Source organism: Lissotriton helveticus, chromosome 7 (assembly GCF_964261635.1).
Source record: "Lissotriton helveticus chromosome 7, aLisHel1.1, whole genome shotgun sequence".
Taxonomy (NCBI): Eukaryota; Metazoa; Chordata; class Amphibia; order Caudata; family Salamandridae; genus Lissotriton; species Lissotriton helveticus.
In genome coordinates this window covers 445,028,353-445,055,682 of record NC_136068.1, presented here as the reverse complement: position 1 = coordinate 445,055,682, position 27,330 = coordinate 445,028,353, and positions in this window count along the sequence as shown.

Genomic DNA, 27,330 nt, shown 5'->3' with positions numbered 1-27,330 from the left:
GTTAGGGCTCATGCTAGGTAGCAGTATTGCATGTTTTTGGGAGGGTACTGTGAGGTGTTCTTGATTTTTGAGAGTGGGTTGAGGGGTCTGGGAGCACTGCTAGGAAGGTCTAATTTTGATTGCAAGTGGTTTGAAGAAAATCCATGCTGGAAAAGGACGGTTTTGGGCCTATTTTCAGGTTTTGGCATGATTTTAAGTTAGGGCTCATGCCAGGTAGCAGTATTGCATGTTTTTGGGAGGGTACTGTGGGATGTTCTTGATTTTGGGGAGTAGGTTTAGGGGTCAGAGAGCACTGCTGGGAAGGTCTAAGTTTGTTCTAAAATAGCAGTTTGCACCTAGCTTGAGGGGAAAGATCCGCAAAATTTGCCCATACTTACTTGGAAAGGAGACTCAGAGTACGCACTTTCTAAATTATGCTTTTATGTAATACTGTCGACTCTGAAACTGAAAGTGTTATTTTTGCACTACACAGCGTACCTTATATATTTTTTCTCCATGGTTTAATATTACTTCCTGTTTTTCCATCAACAATTACAGGCTGACTTTTACCCTGTGCAATGGGAAAAACGATGAATTCAGGCTTACCATTAGCGATCCACAATTCCGCATCAGCCAGTCAGGCAGTGGATAAGGTGTCTTCTGGTCACCAACATGAATAAGAGGAATGGCTGGATGCATGCAACTTCCCAAATTCAACAGGACAACTACAACATACAGTTACAGTATCCATCTTCATTTCTACTTATCTTTTAAGTAATGTTATTGTTGTGAACTTCTATGAGTGTGACTCTGTGTATTTGTTTGCTCTCTGCTTCAATTAATCCCGCCAGCCATTGTATACGTTTTTCTTTGCTATTTTTTAAACTAATTTAATGTACTAAGTGGTTCTTCTCCATGAGGGCAGATAGGCAAGTGAAATTGCGTAATTACTGCAGCCCTGTACTGTCACATTGTTTCTCCATAGTTAGTACGTTGTAGAAAGTACTACTTACTTTACAAAAACCTATCCATTTAGAAAACAACATCATGCATGCAGTAGTGCATGCACTTCCTTTATGTCCCTTAAAAGATTTATCAATAACTTTGTATCCAAAGATTTGTTTATCTTCATTTGTTGTTTGTACATGCTGTGGTTTTTTTTCCTCTCTCCACAAAACTTTACCCGCAAACCCCATTCCCATCCAAGTTTCAAACCCTAAACCTCTTCCCCCAGGCTGTGTGGTTTTCATTGAGGTGTGAGCAAATTACAACAATAATTCCACACACTTGCTGGGGAGGATAAGGTGCAAGCAACCTCCTCAACTCAATTTTAAGGCAGCTAGATGAATCCTAGGATATTGTAATTCTGGGTAAAAAAACAACAATTAGTATTTTAAAATAAATTCTAAATTTCATTCCCACCATCGATTGGATCCATCGTCAACATCATCCTCCTACATGTCAAGAAGACTTGTTGTGTTACACTGCTGTGTCACTGTTATTGTTGTAGCCATAATCATCCATGCAATTCTTTTTTCCCCATACTTATCTTCAGCATTGCTTAGGCTACTGTTCCTTCTAATACTCCTCTCATGCCACTCAATGACTAATTGTTTTACTTTGTTTTTCATATGCTGCTACTGCTAGTGTGGTACCACTCCTACTACTAACACCACAACAACGGAATTTCGGTCCGGGATGGTTTAATCGTCATTTGCCATGCAGGCAGCGCTGTGCCTAGCTCTGTTCTCAAACACGAATCACAGGTAAGATAAGCATTTTGGGGAGGTAGAAAGATGGGCTAGGATGCGGAGGAGAGACTGATAGTAGTACAAGTAAAGTACTAGTAGGCCAATTGAATTCACTAACTCTATTAGTGGCATTTTTGGAGGTTTTAGATAATTCATGCTGGTAATTTTGAGGAAAACCAAACATGCCATAACTCCCGCCCACCACCCTAGAAAAGAAGATCAAAGAATACACTATGTTGAAGTATGTAAAATGAATAATGTATTTCCCATAACAAAAATAAACTAGTCCCACTCCTTCCTAACCCAAACAATTGTCTATTTGAAGTAGTCCAAAAATAAATAATCCCCAACTCCTGATTCCCACCCCCCAAACAGTCTTTAAAAAAGGGGCAAGGTACACAGTCACTTCCGGCGGTGTTTGGGCAGGCGGTCCTTGCGGAGGTCCCGGAGCTGCTTTTCAAGGTCGTCCACCTTGCGCTCCAGGTAGTCCACTCTCAAGCTTAGGCAGCGCATGCATGCCTTCCAGGCTCTGAGGGGGCCAGCTGCTGATGGTCTTGCAGCTGAGCGGTGGCGGGGGGCTGTCTGAGCCTGGCGGTGGGATGGAGGCTGCTGGCTGGACACGGTGGCAGTGCTGGAGGAGGTTGGTGACATTCCCTCCTCGTTCTCCCGAGCCCACAGCCAGCAATATTCCACTCGAATGGCCTCCATCTTCCGGGCCCTGGCCCGGACAGCCATCTCCCTTCTGGTGAGCTTTTTGGGAGCATCTATATGAAGAAAGAAAGAAAAATAATGTAACCAATACTCTTTAACAATAAAACAAAATAATTCAACAGAAAGTTGTCTCACAGTAACACTAGCAATTTGCAGGCCAGTAACAGTGGTAGTTTCAGGAATTCTACTACCAGGCAGCACTATGGACTCAATACATAGTCAGAGAGTTCACCTGTTTTCTTCATTTTTTCTCTATTAATTAATTACTTGTACGTGAACTTGTGGTAGCCGGCATAATACCAGCTCAGTCAGCTTGCACCCAAGAAAAAGAGACACAAGCCATGATGACGCAGACTTGCATGCATTACTTTAAGCAGTATATGCAGGTGGGGATGGGAAGCTCTTAATTTTGTATAGGGGTGGCACTGGCCATACTCGGTTACATCAAGGGCTACTGCTCAATGTAATTTATATTTCGCACTGCCCCCCCGGGCCTTCAGTACTACAAAAGAAAAATTAAGATTATTAATTTCTGATCATGTCTCCAGCCGATCACATGATCTCTTTGCTTATGTGATGCATGACTTTAGGTGCTTTATTCTGATAGATTGAGTGAACAACAGCGATAGTCCACCCATGATTAACGCAGCAGAAAGAAAATTATGAACATAGGGAGTGAGTGTGGTAACCATAATTGCTGTGGGAAGGGACTTGATATAATTGTCAACTATACAATACATACACAATATATGCTGTGCTTGCAAAGTAAACTACTGTACTGTTACTTTAGGCAAGGGAGAGTTTCAGAACAATCACAACCTGTAGTATTTGGATTTCCTCTGCTTTGGTACTCTGGCACGGACATGCTGTTCGAACAAAGTAACACTCTTCATGCACTGAGCGTCTGCTCTACATACACCTCTGCTATGTAGGAGGAAGAAGATACCATCCAGGCTTCCAAAGTAAATGTCTATCATTTTTCTTAATGTCTCAACTGTAACAACTTTACTTTTTCTCAACAACCAAATAACACCCTTTTCATTTCATTTGGTAAACCACCGTCTTCTTGACTTGCATTTGAGTTTCACCCAAATGATATATTGCAATGCACACCACACATGAATTTTCTGATTGACCCACACAGGCAGTCATTTTTCCTTTCTCCTCAAACCATCCTTGCTTCAAGCAGCCATGCATCTGATTCCTTCCTATCAGCCACCTCTGCCTGCATTCAAAAACACGTATCATTCTTTAGTCATAAATGTTACGACTCGCTTGTCCTTCCATTGACCCTAAGTTCTTTCCCTTTTCGTTCATCACATCCCTCAAGTTCATCTGATATGACTTGGCTTCACGATAAAAGTTTCCCAGCTGATTTGAAGTCAAATAGAGGGGGCCATTGCTTACTCGAGAACTACCGCCACTAATGCTATTGCTAAGTCATGGGTGACTGTCTTCTCCGTGATTGGCTAAAAAAAAATGTAATTCTAAATCAGTAACTGTTCGTAACAGTACAGTGTACTTGTAGTAGTGTACTTTCTACTGTACAGTACATCATACAGTCCTTTGCGGGCCTACTCTAAAATGTCAATAAGAAAGGATGATAATAATACCTTACCACCACCCGCCGCTACTGAGCCATCCCCCTCAGCTCCTCCTGGTGGCGCCACCGCTTGAGTGGACCCCTCCGCGCTGCTGGCCCCGGCACAGGTGTTGGCAAGTGCTGCATCTGATGTTGTGACGCCTAGAAAAAACTTCATATTTTTAGATGCCATACACCACCCCCTACTTCATCTCGTAATGGAAGAGAAAATGTTAAACAATTTTTAATTATGGGGAGTGAAAAGAAGTCACGGTTTTGGGGAGGGTGTTAACTTATATGCTTAGCCATAACATGCAACTCTTTTTGGCACAACTGATGAATGCTTGCTCTTTAACGTGCAACATTTTTATAATTACAGACAGAACCAACTACTCCTCATCAGTCATCACCACCAGGAGGACTTGAAGTTCCAACAAGGTGAGGGCTCCCGAGTCCCGCACAGTTACTTCTGACAGAGGTATGTGGAAAGTCGAACGGCACCTATCATCAACAATGTCCTATTTCTCTTGTCCATACTTCTGTATGTGCAGAATAGTCCCTGAAATACTAGCGGTATGCTATGTGCTACTATCAAATCAAAAAGACAACTACTTGCTTATTCTTGGTGGACATTGACATTTTGTTGTTGGAAATCGTCAAAGCACTAACATTAAGAAGACTGGAATAGACAGCAAGGGCAACCCAGAGGACTGCACTGAGTGCCCCTAGAGCTATTGCTGGATCAGAGTTTTGTTTAACACCGTTTGCCGACTAGGTAAGCTTAGCTACCTACACAGACCGACTCAGAAATAATAGTAAATAGTAGTAGCACAGAGAGTGATTGTAGAGAGGCAGGATATGAATGTAGAAACAGTGTACAAGGAGATCGAAGACTATTTTGTAAAAAATAGAGTTAGGGAAGTATAATTATATTAACAACAGAACTACTTACTGGGGCCAGCAGAAGAGCCTGCATTGGACTGTTCCTCCAGCCCACTCTGTTCCGCCGGAGTCTCGGGTGGTGCTGTCCTCTTGCCCCTGGGAGGTGCTGATGATCATGAAATAAACACAAACATGGATGATTGTTTTTTGGAAATATTTGATTTCTTTGACCACAATCCTAAATTATCTTGGGGAAACAAATTAGCAAGAATTGCACTACATGTATTGACCTATCTGATCTGGTCAACTAGGAGGATACTAGTACAGTATTGCTGGATTCGCAGACCGTCTACTTGGAAAGTTTTGTAAATCACTAACTAACCCAACAACAAAAAGGTTCTACTACGACTGCCAGCACTCAGCAGCACGCGACATGACAGACGCAGTCCGTCATCATGATTGCAGACCAAATAACAAATCATAATCAACCTGAACCTCTCAATCCATCACTATCTCTTCTTCTTAGTGGCAGCAGGAGTACAAAGGAAGGACTAGACTTGAGTCTCTAGTCTCTCTAGCATTACGCAGTTCTGTAAAGTACCACACTCATACATATTCAGGCCAAATGAGCACAAAGTTGCAAACAAGAAAGCATAGTAGCAATGCCACTGAGCAGGCGAGCACCTGCAATCACAAAAGCTATTTAAACGTTAATTTACCTGCAATGTAATCGAATTGACAGCATTCTTGCTCTTCGGGAAAAACATATATTAGCAATATAACACAGAGCAGAAGAAAACAAAGTAGTTATTAAATAGCTACTCACCAAGGCCAAGGATCTCCACACCGAGCAGGTCCTGCTCGCGGTCGAGGAGGTCTGACCACCGGTGCGCCGCTTGCTGGTAGGTGCGCTGGACCCCTGACTCCCTCCGCATGGCCCGGCACACCTTTTCCAACAGCTGGCGACGCTCCCTGAGGCCATACCCTGCCGCGATCCTGCCCCCTGCTGCCACGGTCTTGGGGAGGTGGCGCTGAACATAAAAGATCACTGCGGCCACCTCCACCGCGCTGAATGTCTCCCTGACCACCACTTCCTCCCCTCGCAACCGCCTGCAAGGGAGCCGAGTACGGGGTGCGGGACCCTTCCCCTTCCCCTTCTCCTTCCGGGCTCCCTTTGCCATGGTCCTGTACAGCAGAAAGAAAAAAAAAAGGAAAGAATAGGGAAAAAGTAAAGAAAAAAAGTTTTAAAAAGTAGCTTTAAAAGTAACGAAAAGTTGAAAAAACCCACAAAATATAGATCTAGAAAAAAAGAGGGATAGATATAGAGTAGAAAAGATAAAAAAATAGTCCAAAGATACAAAGGATTGCAGAGATGAAAGGGGGATTAGAAAGCATGCACAGAACCATAGCAATGAATGAAAAACAAGATGGCCGCGCCCATTGAGGACCGCGTGGGTAAGTTCACACAATTTTTCCCCCGCGAGTACGTAAAAACACGCGCAAACTTGTAATAGCGTGTCGCACACAACGCGACATTGCCAATAGCGCCAAAAACGGAAATACGCAACACGCACAAGATGGCCGCGCCCATACACGACCGCAGGGGCAACCTCGGGGTCAGTGCGCTGCAAGCGGTCCGCGAATAAGCAAAAAAAACGCGCGAACATGCAAAAAAATAAATCCGGAGTGCACGTTAGATTTCCCACGAATTCGCGCCCCGCGAATCTCGCGAAATGGCAGAAAAACGAATTTTGGAAAACTGAAAGCACTTAGCAGGTGCAAAAGTTCAAGCTAATTTGTAACCATTCCCTGTAGTGCTTCCTGAGGGGCCCCTCCAGAGTTCAGTTGCCTACTTGCAACTATTCTCTGACCCTCAAAGCAGGGTCAGAGAATAGTTACAAGTATGGCCCAATGCTCCTGTAAAAAAGAATTAAACTGCAACAGGAAGCACTTACAGCTAAGGAAGCAGGTGCCAGCCTTGAAGCTCAAATTCAGTGACACATTAACCAGCCCCAAATTAATTCATCTCAGTTGAACCTGGGAAGGTGTGCTTTCCCCACCATAATCTACAGTGGTGAACAAGAGGGTGGTAGTGGTGAACAAGAGGATGGTAGTGGTGAACCAGAGGGTGACAGTGGTGAACCAGAGGGTGCTGTGATGAACCAGAGGGTGGTAGTGGTGAGTGCTGAACCAGAGGGTGGCAGGGGTGAACCAGAGGGTGTCAGTGGTGCACCAGAGGGTGACAGTGGTGAACCAGAGGGTGCTGTGATGAACCAGAGGGTGGCAGTGGTGAGTGCTGAACCAGAGGGTGGCAGCAGGGGAGAACCAGAGGGTGCTGTGAAGAACCAGATGGTGGCAGTAGTGAGTGCTGAACCAGAGGGTGGCAGGGGTGAACCAGAGGGTGCTGTGATGAACCAGAGGGTGGCAGTGATGAACCAGAGGGTGGCAGTGGTGAACCAGAGGGTGGCAGTGATGAACCAGAGGGTGGCACTGGTGAACCAGAGGGTGCTGTGAAGAACCAGAGGGAGGCAGTGATGAACCAGAGGGGGACAGTGATGATCCAGAGGGTGGCACTGGTGAACCAGAGGGTGCTGTGATGAACCAGAGGGTGGCAGTGATGAACCAGAGGGGGACAGTGATGATCCAGAGGGTGGCCGTGGCAAACCAGAGGGTGGCAGTGATGAACCATAGGGTGACAGTGGTGAACCAGAGGGTGCTGTGATGAACCAGAGGGTGGCAGTGATGAACCATAGGGTGGCACGGGTGAACCAGAGGGTGGCAGTGATGAACCAGAGGGTGGCACTGGTGAACCAGAGGGTGCTGTAATGAACCAGAGGGTGGCAGTGATGAACCAGTGGGGTGCAGTGATGATCCAGAGGGTGGCAGTGGCAAACCAGAGGGTGGCAGTGATGAACCAGAGGGTGGCAGTGGTGAGTGCTGAACCTGAGGGTGGCAGGGGTGAACCAGAGGGTGTCAGTGGTGAACCAGAGGGTGCTGTGATGAACCAGAGGGTGGCAGTGATGAACCAGAGGGTGGCAGGGGTGAACCAGAGGGTGTCAGTGGTGAACCAGAGGGTGACAGTGGTGAACAAGAGGGTGCTGTGATGAACCAGAGGGTGGCAGTGGTGAGTGCTGAACCAGAGGGTGGCAACAGGGGTGAACCAGAGGGTGCTGTGATCAATCAGAGGGTGGCAGTGGTGAGTGCTTAACCTGATGGTGGCAGGGGTGAACCAGAGGGTGTAAGTGGTGAATCAGAGGGTGCTGTGATGAACCAGAGGGTGGCAGTGATGAACCATAGGGTGGCAGGGGTGAACCAGAGGGTGGCAGTGATGAACCAGAGGGTGGCACTGGTGAACAAGAGGGTGCTGCGATGAACCAGAGGGTGGCAGTGATGAACCAGGGGGGACAGTGATGATCCAGAGGGTGGCAGTGGCAAACCAGAGGGTGGCGGTGATGAACCAGAGGGTGACAGTGGTGAACCAGAGGGTGCTGTGATGAACCAGAGGGTGGCAGGGATGAACCATAGGGTGGCACTGGTGAACCAGAGGGTGCTGTGATGAACCAGAGGGTGGCAGTGATGAACCAGGGGGGACAGTGATGATCCAGAGGGTGGCAGTGGCAAACCAGAGGGTGGCAGTGATGAACCAGAGGGTGGCAGTGGTGAGTGCTGAACCTGAGGGTGGCAGGGGTGAACCAGAGGGTGTCAGCGGTGAACCAGAGGGTGCTGTGATGAACCAGAGGGTGGCAGTGATGAACCAGAGGGTGGCAGGGGTGAACCAGAAGGTGTCAGTGGTGAACCGGAGGGTGACAGTGGTGAACCAGAGGGTGCTGTGATGAACCAGAGGGTGGCAGTGGTGAGTGATGAACCTGAGGGTGGCAGGGGTGAACCAGAGGGTGTCAGTGGTGAACCAGAGGGTGCTGTTATGAACCAGAGGGCGGCAGTGATGAACCAGAGGGTGTCAGTGGTGAACCAGAGGGTGCTGTTATGAACCAGAGGGTGGCAGTGATGAACCAGAGGGTGGCAGTGGTGAACCAGAGGGTGGCAGTGATGAACCACCAGAGGGTGGCAGTGATGAACCATAGGGTTGCAGTGGCAAACCAGAGGGTGGCAGTGATGAACCGGAGGGTGGCAGTGGTGAGTGCTGAACCTGAGGATGACAGTGGTGAACCAGAGGGTGCTGTGATGAACCAGAGGGTGGCAGCGATGAACCATAGGGTGGCAGGGGTGAACCAGAGGGTGGCAGTGATGAACCAGAGGGTGTCACTAGTGAACCAGAGGGTGCTGTGATGAACCAGAGGGTGGCAGTGATGAACCATAGGGTGGCAGGGGTGAACCAGAGGGTGGCAGTGATGAACCAGAGGGTGGCACTGGTGAACCAGAGGGTGCTGTGATGAACCAGAGGGTGGCAGTGATGATCCAGAGGGTGGCAGTGGCAAACCAGAGGGTGGCAGTGATGAACCAGAGGGTGGCAGTGGTGAGTGCTGAACCTGAGGGTGGCAGGGGTGAACCAGAGGGTGTCAGTGGTGAACCAGAGGGTGCTGTGATGAACCAGAGGGTGGCAGTGATGAACCAGAGGGTGGCAGGGGTGAACCAGAGGGTGTCAGTGGTGAACCAGAGGGTGACAGTGGTGAACAAGAGGGTGCTGTGATGAACCAGAGGGTGGCAGTGGTGAGTGCTGAACCAGAGGGTGGCAACAGGGGTGAACCAGAGGGTGCTGTGATCAATCAGAGGGTGGCAGTGGTGAGTGCTTAACCTGATGGTGGCAGGGGTGAACCAGAGGGTGTAAGTGGTGAATCAGAGGGTGCTGTGATGAACCAGAGGGTGGCAGTGATGAACCATAGGGTGGCAGGGGTGAACCAGAGGGTGGCAGTGATGAACCAGAGGGTGGCACTGGTGAACAAGAGGGTGCTGCGATGAACCAGAGGGTGGCAGTGATGAACCAGGGGGGACAGTGATGATCCAGAGGGTGGCAGTGGCAAACCAGAGGGTGGCGGTGATGAACCAGAGGGTGACAGTGGTGAACCAGAGGGTGCTGTGATGAACCAGAGGGTGGCAGGGATGAACCATAGGGTGGCACTGGTGAACCAGAGGGTGCTGTGATGAACCAGAGGGTGGCAGTGATGAACCAGGGGGGACAGTGATGATCCAGAGGGTGGCAGTGGCAAACCAGAGGGTGGCAGTGATGAACCAGAGGGTGGCAGTGGTGAGTGCTGAACCTGAGGGTGGCAGGGGTGAACCAGAGGGTGTCAGCGGTGAACCAGAGGGTGCTGTAATGAACCAGAGGGTGGCAGTGATGAACCAGAGGGTGGCAGGGGTGAACCCGAAGGTGTCAGTGGTGAACCGGAGGGTGACAGTGGTGAACCAGAGGGTGCTGTGATGAACCAGAGGGTGGCAGTGGTGAGTGATGAACCTGAGGGTGGCAGGGGTGAACCAGAGGGTGTCAGTGGTGAACCAGAGGGTGCTGTTATGAACCAGAGGGTGGCAGTGATGAACCAGAGGGTGTCAGTGGTGAACCAGAGGGTGCTGTTATGAACCAGAGGGTGGCAGTGATGAACCAGAGGGTGGCAGTTGTGAACCAGAGGGTGGCAGTGATGAACCACCAGAGGGTGGCAGTGATGAACCATAGGGTTGCAGTGGCAAACCAGAGGGTGGCAGTGATGAACCGGAGGGTGGCAGTGGTGAGTGCTGAACCTGAGGATGACAGTGGTGAACCAGAGGGTGCTGTGATGAACCAGAGGGTGGCAGCGATTAACCATAGGGTGGCAGGGGTGAACCAGAGGGTGGCAGTGATGAACCAGAGGGTGTCACTAGTGAACCAGAGGGTGCTGTGATGAACCAGAGGGTGGCAGTGATGAACCATAGGGTGGCAGGGGTGAACCAGAGGGTGGCAGTGATGAACCAGAGGGTGGCACTGGTGAACCAGAGGGTGCTGTGATGAACCAGAGGGTGGCAGTGATGATCCAGAGGGTGGCAGTGGCAAACCAGAGGGTGGCAGTGATGAACCAGAGGGTGGCAGTGGTGAGTGCTGAACCTGAGGGTGGCAGGGGTGAACCAGAGGGTGTCAGTGGTGAACCAGAGGGTGCTGTGATGAACCAGAGGGTGGCAGTGATGAACCAGAGGGTGGCAGGGGTGAACCAGAGGGTGTCAGTGGTGAACCAGAGGGTGACAGTGGTGAACCAGAGGGTGCTGTGATGAACCAGAGGGTGGCAGTGGTGAGTGCTGAACCAGAGGGTGGCAGCAGGGGTGAACCAGAGGGTGCTGTGATTAACCAGAGGGTGGCAGTAGTGAGTGCTTAACCTGAGGGTGGCAGGGGTGAACCAGAGGGTGTCAGTGGTGAACCAGAGGGTGCTGTGATGAACCAGAGGGTGGCAGTGATGAACCAGAGGGTGGCAGTGGTGAACCAGAGGGTGGCAGTGATGGACCAGAGGGTGGCACTGGTGAACCAGAGGGTGCTGTGATGAGCCAGAGGGTGGCTGCGATGAACCAGAGGGGGGCAGTGGTGAACCAGAGGGTGGCAGTGATGAACCAGAGGGTGGCACTGGTGAACCAGAGGGTGCTGTGATGAACCAGATGGTGGCAGTGATGAACCAGAGGGTGGCAGTGATGAACCAGAGAAGGACAGTGATGATCCAGAGGGTAGCACTGGTGAACCAGAGGGTGCTGTGATGAACCAGAGGGTGGCAGTGATGAACCAGAGGGGGACAGTGATGATCCAGAGGGTGGCAGTGATGAACCAGAGGGTGACAGTGGTGAACCAGAGGGTGCTGTGATGAACCAGAGGGTGGCAGTGATGAGCCAGAGGGTGCCAGTGGTGAACCAGAGGGTGGCAGTGATGAACCAGAGGGTGGCACTGGTGAACCAGAGGGTGCTGTGATGAACCAGAGGGTGGCAGTGATGAACCTGAGGGGGACGGTGATGATCCAGAGGGTGGCAGTGGCAAACCAGAGGGTGGCAGTGATGAACCAGAGGGTGGCAGTGGTGAGTGCTGAACCTGAGGGTGGCAGGGGTGAACCAGAGAGTGTCAGTGGTGAACCAGAGGGTGCTGTGATGAACCAGAGGGTGGCAGTGATGAACCAGAGGGTGGCAGTGGTGAACCAGAGGGTGGCAGTGATGGACCAGAGGGTGGCACTGGTGAACCAGAGGGTGCTGTGATGAACCAGAGGGTGGCACTGGTGAACCACAGGGTGCTGTGATGAGCCAGAGGGTGGCTGCGATGAACCAGAGGGGGGCAGTGGTGAACCAGAGGGTGGCAGTGATGAACCAGAGGGTGGCACTGGTGAACCAGAGGGTGCTGTGATGAACCAGATGGTGGCAGTGATGAACCAGAGGGTGGCAGTGATGAACCAGAGAAGGACAGTGATGATCCAGAGGGTAGCACTGGTGAACCAGAGGGTGCTGTGATGAACCAGAGGGTGGCAGTGATGAACCAGAGGGGGACAGTGATGATCCAGAGGGTGGCAGTGATGAACCAGAGGGTGACAGTGGTGAACCAGAGGGTGCTGTGATGAACCAGAGGGTGGCAGTGATGAGCCAGAGGGTGCCAGTGGTGAATCAGAGGGTGGCAGTGATGAACCAGAGGGTGGCACTGGTGAACCAGAGGGTGCTGTGATGAACCAGAGGTTGGCAGTGATGAACCTGAGGGGGACGATGATGATCCAGAGGGTGGCAGTGGCAAACCAGAGGGTGGCAGTGATGAACCAGAGGGTGGCAGTGGTGAGTGCTGAACCTGAGGGTGGCAGGGACGAACCAGAGAGTGTCAGTGGTGAACCAGAGGGTGCTGTGATGAACCAGAGGGTGGCAGTGATGAACTAGAGGGTGGCAGTGGTGAACCAGAGGGTGATAGGGGTGAACCAGAGGGTGACAGTGGTGAACCAGAGAGTGGCAGTGGTGAACCAGAGGGTGGCAGTGGTGAACCAGAGGGTGCTGTGCCCATACACGACCGCATGGGTAACTTCGCCGTGCTAGCGGCTCGCGAATACGCACAAAGCCCTGCGAACACGCAAAAAAAACAAAATTCGCAATTTCGCATGAATTCGCGAATTATGCGGATCGTGAATTAGCTTTCGCATAATTTCGCGGACCGCGATTTCGCAAATTTCGCCCATACTTAGTTATGAAGAAATATAATCAAGTAATACTATACTTGAAAGGAAAGGTACCCCCAAAGGAAACTGACTGGACAAGAATAGACAGAACTACCCGAAATAAAGATGAATCAGTACATGCATATTATGAATGCCTTTTACAGGTATTCAAGCAGTACAGTGGGTTGGAAAGCATTGACACGAAAGACATGACCCATTTTATTTATCGATTTGTGTCAGGGTTGAAACCAGAAATTTCGCAAATGATTAAAGATCATAAAATCTGTTGGCAGGCCAATCCGATAGATGAAATACTTAAGTATGCAAAATATTGTGGTGATAATATTGATAATAAACGAAAGAATTTAGAAGAAAAGGTCATGTGGGCACAAGTAAAATTAGCACAGCAACAGGAACTTCAGTTTAATCAATTGAAAAATAATCAGAACCAAGGAGATGGAAATGGGGGTAAACCAAGAGGTAGAATGAACAGAGAGGAGGCCAAGAAGAAAGTTCCTTGTCATGGTTGCGGAAAAATGGGGCATTGGAGGAATGAGTGTAAAGCTGTATTGAGTCACCCTGTACAAAACTTTAATTTGAATCCACAGACGCACAATGGGGTGTTGAGAAAGCCACTGCAACAGGTAATACAGAACCAGTTACCACTTGCACCTATGCCATTTTCTGGGAGCCAAGCAAATTACAAGGTGGATACCAGAAATTGGGAGGGAAGTGGAAGGAGAGACGCAGTGACATCACAATTTCTTTTGAGAAACGCATTTTGTGAAGAAGATAGTTACTTACGGTGCGTGAGAGGGGAGGACGACGAGTGCGTGCTTGGCGCATCCTTGCCGGTAGATCAGACAAGTCCATACATTGAGGGAAAAGTTGAGGAAAATGATGTTACCTTTTTGTTGAACACTCGCGCTACCCGTTCTACTGTGAGAACAGTAGACGTTCCAAACCTACCCCTCTCGGGAGAAGTGATCCAAGTCGTGGGCGTTTCTAATAAACAAATTAGTACCCCTGTTACAGAACCTATGGAAATCAGAAGAGGTAATTTCAAAGAAATGCACAAGTGTGTAGTGTGCGACTCCAGTCCAGTAAACCTATTAGGTAGGCACTTGCTGTGCAAAATTAATTGCACCATCTTTTTTACCCCAAGTGGTGCTGAAATTCAACCCCTAGATGAAGATGGAGTTTATACATTAATGTTGGCCAAACAAGAAACTGAAAATAAAAAGATGCTAGTGGAAAACCTCCCAAAAGAATTGCAACATACAGTCAATCCTGAATTGTGATATTTCACTGGAAAAGATGTAGGATTAATGGCAAATGTTGACCCGGTAAAGGTGACAGTGAAAGAAGGTGCAGTTTACCCAAACATTTGACAATACAAAATGAGCCCAGAAAATAAAGCAGGTGTTGCAGTAGAAATAAAATGATTGCTTGAGCAAGGCATTTTACAGGAAATAATGGCCAGTCCCTGTAATTCACCCATAATTGGAATAAAGAAACCGAGCGGGAAACATAGAGTCGTACAAGACCTTCGCAAAATTAATAAAATTGTTGTCCCATGTTGTCCAGTTGTGCCAAATCCTGCAGTGATTCTGTATCAGATACTGTGGGGAGCCGGATGGTTCACAGTAATAGATCTGGGCCATGCATTTTTCTGCATACCATTAGATCCAGATATCAAATCTATACCTTTATGCAGGGGTTAGATCTGAGGGTCAATTTCGCAAAATCCTTGCACTATGGTCTGCGGCCGAAGGGGGTAAAATCTCGCAGGCTCGTGGTGAAGGACTCGACTATAGCGAAAGTTGATAGTTTTAATTATCTGGGGAACCTATTTAATAAAACCTTAAGTTGGGATTCGTTAATATCAGCGCGTGTACAAAAAGCTACCCAAATTGCTGAGGCTATTTTTCGTTTTTCCAGCAAATTGGGTCAGAGGCCGGTTGTAGAATTAAAATCCCTATACAAAGCTAAATGTATCCCGGTTGCAACATACGGTGCGGGAGTATGGGGTACACAATCCTGCAACAACATCCAAATTATGGAAAACAAGTTCATAAAACGCCTCTTATGTGTCCCAACAAGCACCTCTAACATATTTTGCCACACTGAGGCGGGTTTTGAATTTGTTAATGATATCATCCATGTCTCCCCTTTGCTGCTTTGGATTAAGGTTTGGTGTTCTGATGACCTGAAACTTACCAAGGAAATATTACAGGACTGTCTCAAGCTTGAGCATTTTGATAAAATCCCATGGTTATTATACGTTAGGGCCCATGGTTATTATACGTTAGGGATACCCTCTTTAAGATAGGTCTGGGCCATATCTTTTTGAAAGTCGAGACTATTGGTGCTGAGACAAAGCAATTAATTAAAGAGGCTTATCGCTCAGAATTAGGCATGCTGCGAAGTAGTGAGAGCGCGGTCTACCACAGGGGAAGGTTGCTCCATCAACCTTACCTTTCATACATAGGGCAGACACAATGGCGCTTTTATTTAACTAGGTTCCGTCTGAACACACTACATTTTCTATTTGCATTTCCACAGCAGGCGGGCTGGTGCGAGAGTTTACCCTCGTGTGCTTGTAACAACAAAGTTTCCCAAAATACTCTCCCTCTTATACTTTTTTGTTCCTTGTACAAAGATCCAAGGAGTAGATTTATTAGACCAATTCTGTCATCATTTGGATCCTGCTTTTATAAAGAGGGATATGAACATTTACTCTCATTATCAACCCCAGCAATATGCAATGCTGTTCTTAGTTTTATCAGAGTAGCACCCAGCATCAGAAACCGATATTAATTATTGACATGGATTGCTGTTTCCTACTTATGTGACTAGTTTAGAGCTTGGCACCAATATCTATTGTATTTGTACTGGTAAACTGTTTCTTTTTTAACATATTTGATTTCTTTTATATTCATCTGTAAATCATGTAATGATAATAATATTATAATGTTTAGAGATAAGTGCATGATTCTTTTAAATTGTGTATTATGCTATGTCATACTTTTATGATTCTGTTTTTATGAATCGAAATAAAGTTTTTTAAACGAAACGATATCAAATATCTTTTCTCGTTCAAATTCGATGACCATGTCTACGTTTGGAACCGTGTTCCTCAGGGGTACACAGAAAGTCCATCGATTTTTAATCAGATATTGAATAAATGCCTTGAATCTCTGGTCTTGCCCAGTCTGTCCTGGTGCAATATATAGACGACCTGTTGGTGGCGTCTAAGACTCAAAATGACTGTGTTGTTGATATCATTGCATTGCTGAATCATTTGGCAGAAGGAAGGCATAAAGAGTCACCTGAGAAGTTGCAATTCTGCACCACATCGGTAAAGTATCTAGGGCACCAGATAGAAAGAGGTGTCAGACAAGTTACCTCTGATATCTGAATCAGAAATATGAATCTACCTCAGACACAGAAAGAAATGAGAATGTTTCTTGGAGTTGTAGGTTACTGCAGGCAGTGGATTGTGGAATTTGCAGTCCTAGCTAATACAAATGACAACGAAAAGAGCAAAAGACCAAGTAAAGTTGGATGACGAAAGTATGACTGCCTTCTTGAAGCTGCAAGACTGTCTCTGCTCAGCTCCAGCCTTAGGGATGCCTGACTATTCGAAAGAATTTGCATTATTCTGTGATGCACGCGACAATTGTGCATTGTCTGTTGTGACCCAAACTCATGGTTTAATGAGACGTCCTGTGGCATATTTTTCATCCACACTAGATCCAGTGGCATCTGCATTGCCAGGATGTCTGAAAGAAGTAGCTGCAACCTGCATGAGTCTCGAGCAAAGTGAATCCATCATAACTGTGTATGTTCCACATTCAGTGGTGATTCTGTTAACCAGAACACGTACTCAGTATCTGACTCCTAGTCGGCTGACTAAGTATGAGCGAATTCTTCTAGGTGCAGGGAATGTGACTATTGCCAGGTGCACTTTCTTAAATCCAGCCACACTGTTACCTGAATCACACTTCGCAGAAGTGAAAGGGGAAGTCGAGCATGATTGTATCGACCTCACAGAATACAGTACAAAGCCCCGACCAGAAATAAAAAGAGAGCCATTGTTGACATTTGAATATAAGCTGTTCGTGGATGGCTCATGCATGAGATATGAGGAAGGAGGATTAAGTGCTGCTTATGCTGTGTGTACTCTGTGGGGGCCAGTGGAAGTATCCTATTTACCTGGAGTCAAGTGTGCACAAGTAGCCGAATTAGTTGCATTGACAAGAGCCTGCAAATTTGGGAAAAAATTGAAAATAACCATATACACTGACAGTATGGTTACAAGGTTGTGCATGACTTTGGCCAACTTTGGATGCAAAGTGAGTTTCTGACTTCTTCGGTTACTCCTATTAAGAATGGACATGATGTAAAAGACTTACTAAAAGCAATTCAATTACCAAAAGAAGTGGCTGTGGTCAAGTGTGCTGCTCACCAATCTGGAAATGACAAAGTGACAGCAGGTAACTGATATGCTGACCAACTAGCCCAGCATTGTGCCAAACATAAGATGGCAATAAATAAGAAAATGGTTGTGCATGAAAACAGCTGCCAACTTATGTTGCTTGAAAGAGTGAAAACATGGGAAGAAGTGAGAGATTTACGAAATGAGGCAGAGATGAAGGAAAAGGAAGAGTAGGAGAAAATAGGATGTTGAAGAAGGGCTGAGGATGGTGTTATTGTTTACCTTGATGGGAGACCTGCGTTACCAGATTTAATGCTTGCTCCTATGGCTAGGATGTATCATGGAAGTACACACGTAGGTAGAGACGCATTTATAAGACAGTTTAGACAGAGTTGGTTCAAAGCGAGATTCAGGAATGTAGCAGAGAGTCTTTGCCAGAGGTGTATAACATGTCAAAGAATGAATCCTGGTAAAAGAACTGTAGTGTTACCTGGAAAGATTGGAAAGGCAGAAGGTCCCTTCATACGCCTCCAGATTGATTTCATCCAATTACCCCTTATCGAGGACTGAAGTACGTTCTAGTCATTGTCTGCCTGTTTTCAAAATGGGTGGAAGCCTACCGCACACGCAGAAATGATAGCATCACTGTAGCTAAGTTACTGCTGAGGAAACTCATACCACGTTTCGGTTTTCCAGTAAGGATTGAATCAGACCGAGGGTCTCATTTTAATAATGAAATAATTTGTCTGATCTGTGAAGCATTCCAAATTGAACAAAAGCTGCACTGTGCATACCGCCCAGAGGCTTCTGGAGTGGTAGAACAACTGAATGGCACAATCAAGTCACGATTGGGAAAGATGTATTTATCTACCTGATTGGAGTGGCCTGATGCTTTCCTCTTGTTCTGATGGGACTCCGAAGCATTCCAGACAGAAACGCAGGCTTGAGTCCCCATGAAATACTCATGGGAAGAGCAATGAGGCAGGCATGGGTGCCAGGACACAAGCTGATAAATATATCTGATTATTTAGTGCTCGAGTGCTGCATAGAACTGGCTGACCAAGTGTGTTGTATGTCTCACCAGGTTGGGGAAGACGCTGTCGCCAGACGATCAACTGCAGCACATGACCTGAATCCAGGTGACTGGGTAGTGATAAAAGAATATACTAGAGAATCTTGCCTAGCACCAAGGTGGGGAGGTCCACATCAAGTGATATTGGTTACTACCACAGCTGTAAAGTGCAGGGGAATTCCAAACTTGATCCACGCGAGTCACACCAAGAGGGTGACTAAACTTGATGACGTAGGAGCTGGCGGTTGTGCAGCTAAGGGGTCTCACGAAGTTGATCTCGAAGTAGTTGATGAGGAACAACTGAACACCAGTCAGGATGAATGGATTCCAGTAGTTGACATAAGTGTAGACTTTGTGAGACCCAGAAGTCAAACCTATCTAGATAGACAGAGTGATAGTGAGGATGAGTCAGGAATAGAAGAAGGTACTCATATTATAGAAATCCAAGTCAAAAGTAATTCTGAGGAGGATCAGATAAGGAAAGATTGGTATACTCAGACATTTGAAAATCCAGCCAGTACTCCAGAGTTTGAGGAGGGAAGATAGGTATTAGGGTAAAATATCAGGCAGAAGACAATCAAGAAATCCAAAGACCTGAGCAGGACCGGACAGGTGTAGAAAAACGTGTTCAGGAAGAAAAAGGTGAACAAAGTCAAAGTCAAATACAGCAAACTCCTGAACAAGGCCAGATAAGTATCCAGGCAGAAGAAACCAAAGTAAGCCCTGGACCTAATCAGATAGAGAGGAATTCAGAGGCTGACAGAGAGCAAATAGTGCCACAACTGAACGAAAATAAAAGAGCATACCAAGAAAGTTAAAGCACAATACCGGCTAAAAGACTCAGACAGGGAGATAAGTGGCCTGGTTTTGTCAAAAGACTGAAATTTCGCCTTAAAACAATAAATGAAGAACCAGAATAAGTAAACGAAATAGCAAGCCAAGCTGGACAGTCCACAGAGCAACCCAGAAGGAAAAGTCCATGTTTGAAAAGACTGAATAACAAGTTTAAAGGACCTGAGTGGACGTATGTCATACTTGAGGATTTTGAAACTCTAGAATTGAGTGATGACAAACTCATTGTTGATCAGACTGACGAAGAAGTGAGACCAACTTGAGAAAAGAATCCCAGGTTAAAAGTCTTTGAAAAGCTACAAAGAGGGGATAAAGTCTCCTCAGTCAGAAATGGCTGATTATAATGTTCACGGAAGACCGAAAAGAAATTGTCTAAAGACATGTTGTAGAATATGCACCTGTTCTATAGTAATGGTAGTTATAGTATGGTTTGGATTGACATTACCTATACCTTACCTAATGAGCAAAGAAATGCAGAATAACACTAATATACCTGAGCAAGTAAATTCACCTAAGGCAATAGATACACATACACATGAGAAAGCAGTTAGTCTTAAGCAACCTGGAGTAGATTTAGAAGCACCAGATGAGGGAGACTTACATTATAGAAGAGCTAGAAATAGAACTCATTGAAATGTATTTGCTAATCTGTAAGTACATTATGTAGAAGCTATGGAAATTAGTGATTGCTACGTGTGCATGAAGTTGCCTATATCAGTAGCTGAAGGGGTCACTTACCATCACTTACCACTGACCTATGGTATTTCATGTAGTATTTTAGCTAGTCTGTTTTATAGAACTGGAAAATTACAATATTATTATTCTAATTTTGATGTAGTCTTTTCTGAGGTTCCTTTACGTAGAAATTTAAATCATTTTTCTAATACTAGAGACTCTACACACTTTATGGGAGATTATTTTTTAACAATAGGATCAATAGATATAGCTAAGGCTCACAAAGAAAGTCTAACATGCATATTACAAGAAAAAGAAAAGATGTTTTTAGATTTAGTCGAGAAAAGGAGACAGGATTTCCATAAGAAAGTATCTGATCATAAACAAAAGATTCCTAAATGGGCGGAAAATACAGAGTTTACCTCTAATGGCGAGACTCAAGCTGCTATATTGCTGGATTTCGAAAAGAAAGGGAAACTCTGTCTCCATAGAGAGAAAACAGATTATTATAACAATATATTCATTGGTTCCAGTGAATGTGAACACAATTTCTAAATTATTGGGGGTTGGGGTTTCAAAGATGGAACTGAACCAGTTTATCCTGGAATTTATTACATTTGTGGGAACAAGGTCTATTTTAAATTGCCTGATCATAGGTATGGGAGTTGCTATTTTGGAATTGTATTCCCAAAGGTGTACCATGTAGAGAAAATCACTGGAAGCAATGAAGAAACTAATGGACTAAGTCGTAGTAAAAGAGCATCATTTGCTGAAATTGTAGGTGACATATTTAGTGCAATAATACCTTCAGTGGGAGTAGTTCTGAACACTCAAACAATTTGCAAATTGTCAACAATAATAGATCGCTTATCGACTGACACTGCTAGTGGATTCTTGATGATCAATACCGAATTGATTGCGGTAAGATCAATGGTTTTACAAAAACGACTTGCTCCTGACATATTATTGTCAAAAGAGGGAGTAGTCTGTAGAATGCTGAAGACTCAACATTGTTGCACTTACATTCCAGACGAAAGTGTGGAAATTAAAAAGTAGGCAAGAAATATTACCAATTTGAGAGAAGAATTGAAACCACTGGAGGTTGACAGTGCATGGAAGAGACTAATTAATGGTCTCTCCTCAATAGGTAGTTGGTTCACTAACGTAGGAAAGAGTTTTGTAGGTAAAATACTGATGCCAGTGATGGGGATAGCACTACTCATTTTAGGGATAATACTTTGTTGCAAATGTCCGCAAACACAAGACAACATATAAAAATGCCCCCCCTTGTTCCTCCCTCCAACTGTTGCCCCAGACATCAATCGATTGGATGTTACAAAGGGCGATAGGAGTGGTGGCCACTGAAATCCAGCGTACCAAGCGCCGACTGTCTGTAACACCGGACCTTCCCCTGGCATTGTCACCATCTAATCTATCACTTCCCCTTGATAGGGGCGACAGTATTCAAAGCCAGGTTTCTACACCCAAGTCACCCGTACCTACTATAGATGCGACATGTAGGGCATCTACCAGAAGGAAAGGGTACAGCAAAACCACCGCTAACTCAAGTGTGGCCAAGCACCAATCTCAACCTAAGACTTTGGGGTGTAAAAAGAGGAAAATCAGCAATGGAACCGCTGTCCCAGTAGTAGTCGACCAGAGAGTATGTGAGCCTCCAATTCAAAGGGATCTATCGCCTCCTGCATGGGCTGCTTCATTTTCCAATATTTTGTTCAATCAAATTAGCAGGCTCCTAAAAGAAGAATTTGCGTTGATTCATGCCCGTTTGGACACTATATCCAAGAACTGCATATGCACAGACCCGGCCCATCCAAATACATCATTCCCTGCTAACACACATGGGAGTACGCAGTAGTACGCACTACAGAGCCATTATCAAATATTATAATAACTGGTGATTTCAACTCTAATCTGATAATAACCCCAGAGGAAGATGATATATTAACGGCTGATAACATACATTGGGGTGTTCCTCAACAGACACATTGTGGGGCTGGATCTAGAAGAGATCACCTAGCGATTCAATTAGTAACGGAACTAGAGTATCTTGGTATGCGTGTCCTGAATGGGAGGACAGAGGAAGCTCAACCCCAAAGAAAGACTTATTATGGTCCACATGCCCAATCAACCTGGACTTTACAATTATTAGTCTTTCATTAATCCCTTTAGTAATTAGCTTTTATATTGAATACACCCCGATGAGCAATCATGCAATGCAACACACGAAATTCAACTTCAAAACGGATAGAATGCAACCATCGTATATACTTGAAGGTCATCTAAGTTCATCTAATCTAAAACGCATAGACTGGTCCAACTCAAGTGAAATCGAGTGGTTCACAATAATAAAGGACACGCTGAATGGATTAGGGAATGCCCCAATGAATACTATCCAAGCATGGTCTCTCTTTCTGGAGAAGTTAAAACTAAACATGAAGCTACCTGTCATGAAAACCAGCGGCGACGAGTCCCAGAGAAAACTTTCAAAATAACGACAAGACTTTCGAAGGCTTCTACGAAGAACCCGCAAGCAGTTGCAGTCAACTGATAAAGGTGCATGTCAGTTGGTCACTTTTCTTGCACAAAGAAAGTTATATAACAAGAAGGTCTGGGGGTTTAAAAAGAGGATCACTGAGAGCTTTTGGTCCAAACTGCTTTTTAGTTCAAAACTCCCGAACTCTAATATATTTTGGAAAATCATAAATCAATTAATAAGACCTTGCAATGTTCTTACATCAAATGTGCAGCATTCTGAATGGACAACGTTTCTGGGACAAAATTTACTGAAACCTCAATAAAAAAGTCAGGTAACGAACTTTTCCCAAAAAATCATAACAAAATATTAACAGATAAAGAACAAGGGAGCCAGCCAGCTACCGGTAATCCCTGCAATCCATTAAGTTCTGACCTTTCGAGTAATTCTTATACAGCAGAAGAGATAATAAAAATAATTAAAAAGGGTAAATCTAATGGGGCTCCAGGCCCTAATGGCATTCCACAAGCAGTTTACAAATATGCTCCAGAATTCTGGGGTTCACGTCTGGAGAAACTGTTTGCAGACGTGCAAATCTGTAACCAAGTCCCGGAAAGCTGGCAAGGATCAATTATGATGCCAATATATAAAGGTGGAGAAAGATCTAACCCTATCAATTATCGATTAATAGCGCTGCAGGATGTAGAGGCAAAATATTTTGCATCGCTTCTTTTAAATGACTTGGTAAATTGGACAGGCGAAAGAGAATTGATCCCTATTAATCAAACAGGGTTCAGAAAAGGGATTGGAACAACATCAAATATCTTATCCATCAACATGATAGCGGAAAAATGCTTGCGCAGTAAACAGGACTTGAACTTGTGCTTCATAGACCTGCAAGCCGCCTTCGATAGTGTGGACCGAAACTTACTATGGGCAAAATTAAAAGCATGGTCTATACCAGAGCATATCCTAAGGGGCCTGTTGTTATTCTATTCCGACACTTGGACTCAAGTTAAACTAGGGGATGGCTCCCGGCTATCTAGAAAAGTCTTCACATCGATTGGCTTGAAACAAGGGTGTGTCCTTGCGCCTCATCTATTCAACCTTTTTATTTCAGATCTTTCAGGGAGATTGAATACCTGTAATGCACATCCTCCAAAACTTGGTGATTTACAACTCACACATCTGGCATACGCTGATGATATTGTTCTCATGAGTTTAACGAAGGTTGGTCTATCTAGACTAATAACAGAACTCTCAGTTTTCCTGTTGGCAAATAAGCTGGCCCTAAATGTTACCAAAACTAAAACAATGATAATAACCAACCGCCGTGTAACACACCATAATATTTGGTTAGAAAGAAAACTGTTGGAGAAGGTATCAAACTACAAATATCTGGGATATTTGATCGACGACAAGCTTGCCTTAATAGATCAGAAAAAATATCTGACTCAAAGAGCAGGAGCCTTAATATTCGGGCTAAGCACTCTGTCGAAGAAACTGGAAGGTCCTTCATTAAAACCCTTATTATCTGTGATGGCGAATAAGGTTCTTCCCACCCTGACATATGCAAGTGTAGCAATGCACGGAAAGGATTCGGACCTATTAAACAACCTAATAACCAAAATTTATAAAAAAGGTGCTTTGACTACCCATCATGGCCTCACCAGCGCAAATGCGCCTGGAATTTGGCATAAAAAACAAAACATTAGGAAGACTATATTCATACATCAAGGTCTGGTACCAGATTAAGAAAAAAGCAACTGATACCTTTCTATGGCAGGAATTGAAAACTCATAAAAAATCAGAAGCAAATAAATTCCTATCGCATGCATTGGAGGCAACATGCTCCGTAAATATTTGGAATAAAAACTTGCCATTTGGTGCATTAAAACAGGCATTAAATAAAGTGGCTAAATTTCACTCATTGATTACGGACAAAGACATTTTTTCTCATCGTTCCCACTCTTGGGCCGTGATCAATAGCTATAAGTCACTTTCTCCAGCAGTCTACTTGGATACAACCTATTCTATCTTGATCAAGAAAAAGCTGATGGCCCTGAGATTTGGCAAATTTCCAACTTTAGCTGAGGAGCCCTCCTGGAAACAGCACAAAACTGTCATCTGCCGTCTCTGTGGCAGTCCTAAAGAAGATTTAATTCATATAATCTGTCACTGCAAGATGTTGACCAGGGAACGGACATACTTTTTAAAGAATACCTTTCGGATTAAGAGACTACCACATGTAGATCCGCAATTATTGGAGGCTTGGACTCAACTGCTCCTCAAATACACTGCAAGTTGGTAAAGTTCTTGCAGGTATTCGAGAAATACCTTAAAACTATTGGAAGTTTATAAACGTTATTGGTTATTCTCTTGTCTCTTTTTCTTTTACCTTGATCTACATACTAGGAGGAAAACAATTTAGTTTTTATTATTATGTTCTTACCCAATTCTTATGTGATTGTTTCTTTCCCTTCTTTTTAATGAGCACTTAAAACTAAAAATTATTTTCTTTATTTTTTTTATTGGTTGTGTACTGTCCATGAAATTGTTATGTTTTAATTAACTGAAAAATAAAGTCTAAATTTCAAAATTTCAATTTCACATGGGAGTAATATGGCACCAACTTTGTGTACTAGTCTGGGAAATACATCTGCATTGAAAAGCAGAGGGGAAGGATCTACAGTCGCCACTGCAGAAAAGGGATCAGTAAGCTCCAGTAATGTAACTGCCAGTAGTACTGAGGCAAAGGCAGACGGTTCTGCTCGTCGAAAGGAGATCGCCACAGGTTCAGGAGCAGCACCCACACTACACGGTCATCGAGGCCAAGATCTACCTCTTATTAATCTGCCCCCTGCTAGCGTACCATATGTTCTAGTCCTTGCTGGTGTGCCCTCATTGGGTGAAGACAAAACTGAAACCCATTTGGAGCTCAAAAACAAATGCCTCCACTTGCTGGCCAGGCAATACCAATTTTCATATGCCAACGCAGCTGACATTTTGATGACTCGAAGGGTTAAGTGGATTGGCAATCGGGCTAAGGACATTAATGGGGATTGTGTAGTTGTACACTTTAGGTCTCCCCAACTGGTACAACAAGTTTTAAATCGGAGAAATGGGGATTCTATCATCAGACTTCTTCCCCTCACTTATTTTTATACCTATGGTTCTGTTGGTGGTATAGGGGTCGGGTCCCACTATGGCATTAGAGCAAGCACGGCCTTTTCATCGACCTGGGAGGGGACTGGTGGTAGGCATGCAACAGCCTCAACAATTTAACTTACCCCTTCTCAACAGATTTGAGAATTTGGAGGAGGTGGATTGACTCTTAATCCCAGTGACCCCAAGTAGCAGCGCTGGGCTAGTAACGATTGAAGATGATACAGCGAGGGCAGTGGTAAAATTGGAGATTCTTACTGATAGTGGAAAGGCAGCGTTCAAGTTTCCATCTACCTTTGACCAGATGGAAACTCCAGTAGTAACTACAGTGCCGGCTGGTCCTTCCTGCAATCAAATTCCTATAAATAATCTTCTGGTTCCACCCATGAGGGAATTAGCTATGGAGGCTCCAGCTGTCAATCAGACCGCACTCCATAGAATCAAGTTACTATCTTGGAATGTGGCTGGTATTAAAAACAAACTCCATTGTCCAGAATGGGGAGCCTTTGTAGATTCCTGTGACATATGTTTATTTCAAGAAACATGGGCCACAGACTCCCCTGTTCATAGAGGCTTTGCATCATTCAATATCCCTGCCATTGCTGGAACTTGGGGCAGGCCTTCAGGTGGTCTTAGTACTTGGGTGGCATGCCATCTGAATTGTGACGTTAGCCAAGTAGTCTCACATAGTCCAGGCATCCTCTGCCTTTCAGTATCCTTTTCCAATAATCTTAAATTCTTTCTAATTAACATTTATTCTAGGCCTGTTAGATGGGTAAAGAGTCCCCTGTATTAGCACATTTAGAAGATCTCCTCTCGGATATCCCTGTGGGTGCCACGATAATCCTGGGAGGCGATCTAAATTGTCAGTTTGAGCCCCTACTGGAATCTTGGGATTTGGACAGTGCAGAAGAGGACTTGTTATGGGCCATTGCGGAGCTAAACATCCTTTGGATCAGAGCTTGGTCCCCTTTAGCCCTCCAAATCAAAGCGCTAACTCTCAGATATTCACTGAGAGCACGCAATGGGTGGTTCCCCCTAGATTTCCCAGGTTGTTTTACCTATAACAGGCGAGCCCACTCCTCAATTCTTGACTATATACTCTTGGAGACTAGAGTATGGTCGCTAGCCTCTGATTTGAGTGTTATACCACGTGAGGACAGCGACCATAATGCGCTGATGCTAAATCTTGCAATCTCCCCAGGGGCCATACAGAGCCCGGATCGAATCGACCAAGATGATGGGCTTCTCCTTATTAACAACAGAAAGAGAGTGAAGTGGTCAGGGCTAGAGAACTCCCAGGAGAAAATGGCCACCTTATATAGGGAGTTTATCCCAGATCTTGAGGCTATGCTAGAATACGACCTCTATGATATCTTAGCACCCCATGTGAGTAAGGTTGCTGAAATCAATCGCCAGGCTTTCCTGAGGCTGAAAGATGTCTTTTGGAAGGAATGTCGTAGGACTGGTGCCCACAAACTCCGGCAATCTTGGTTCGATTCAAACTTTAGGAAAATGAAAAGTGCCTTGATAGAGGCCATCAAATCAAAGTGTAGCACCACAATAAAAAAGGCAAGGCTTCTTTATAAAAATGCTACTCATGCTACTAAAATCTCGTGGGGTGAAGACCAGTGGGCAAATC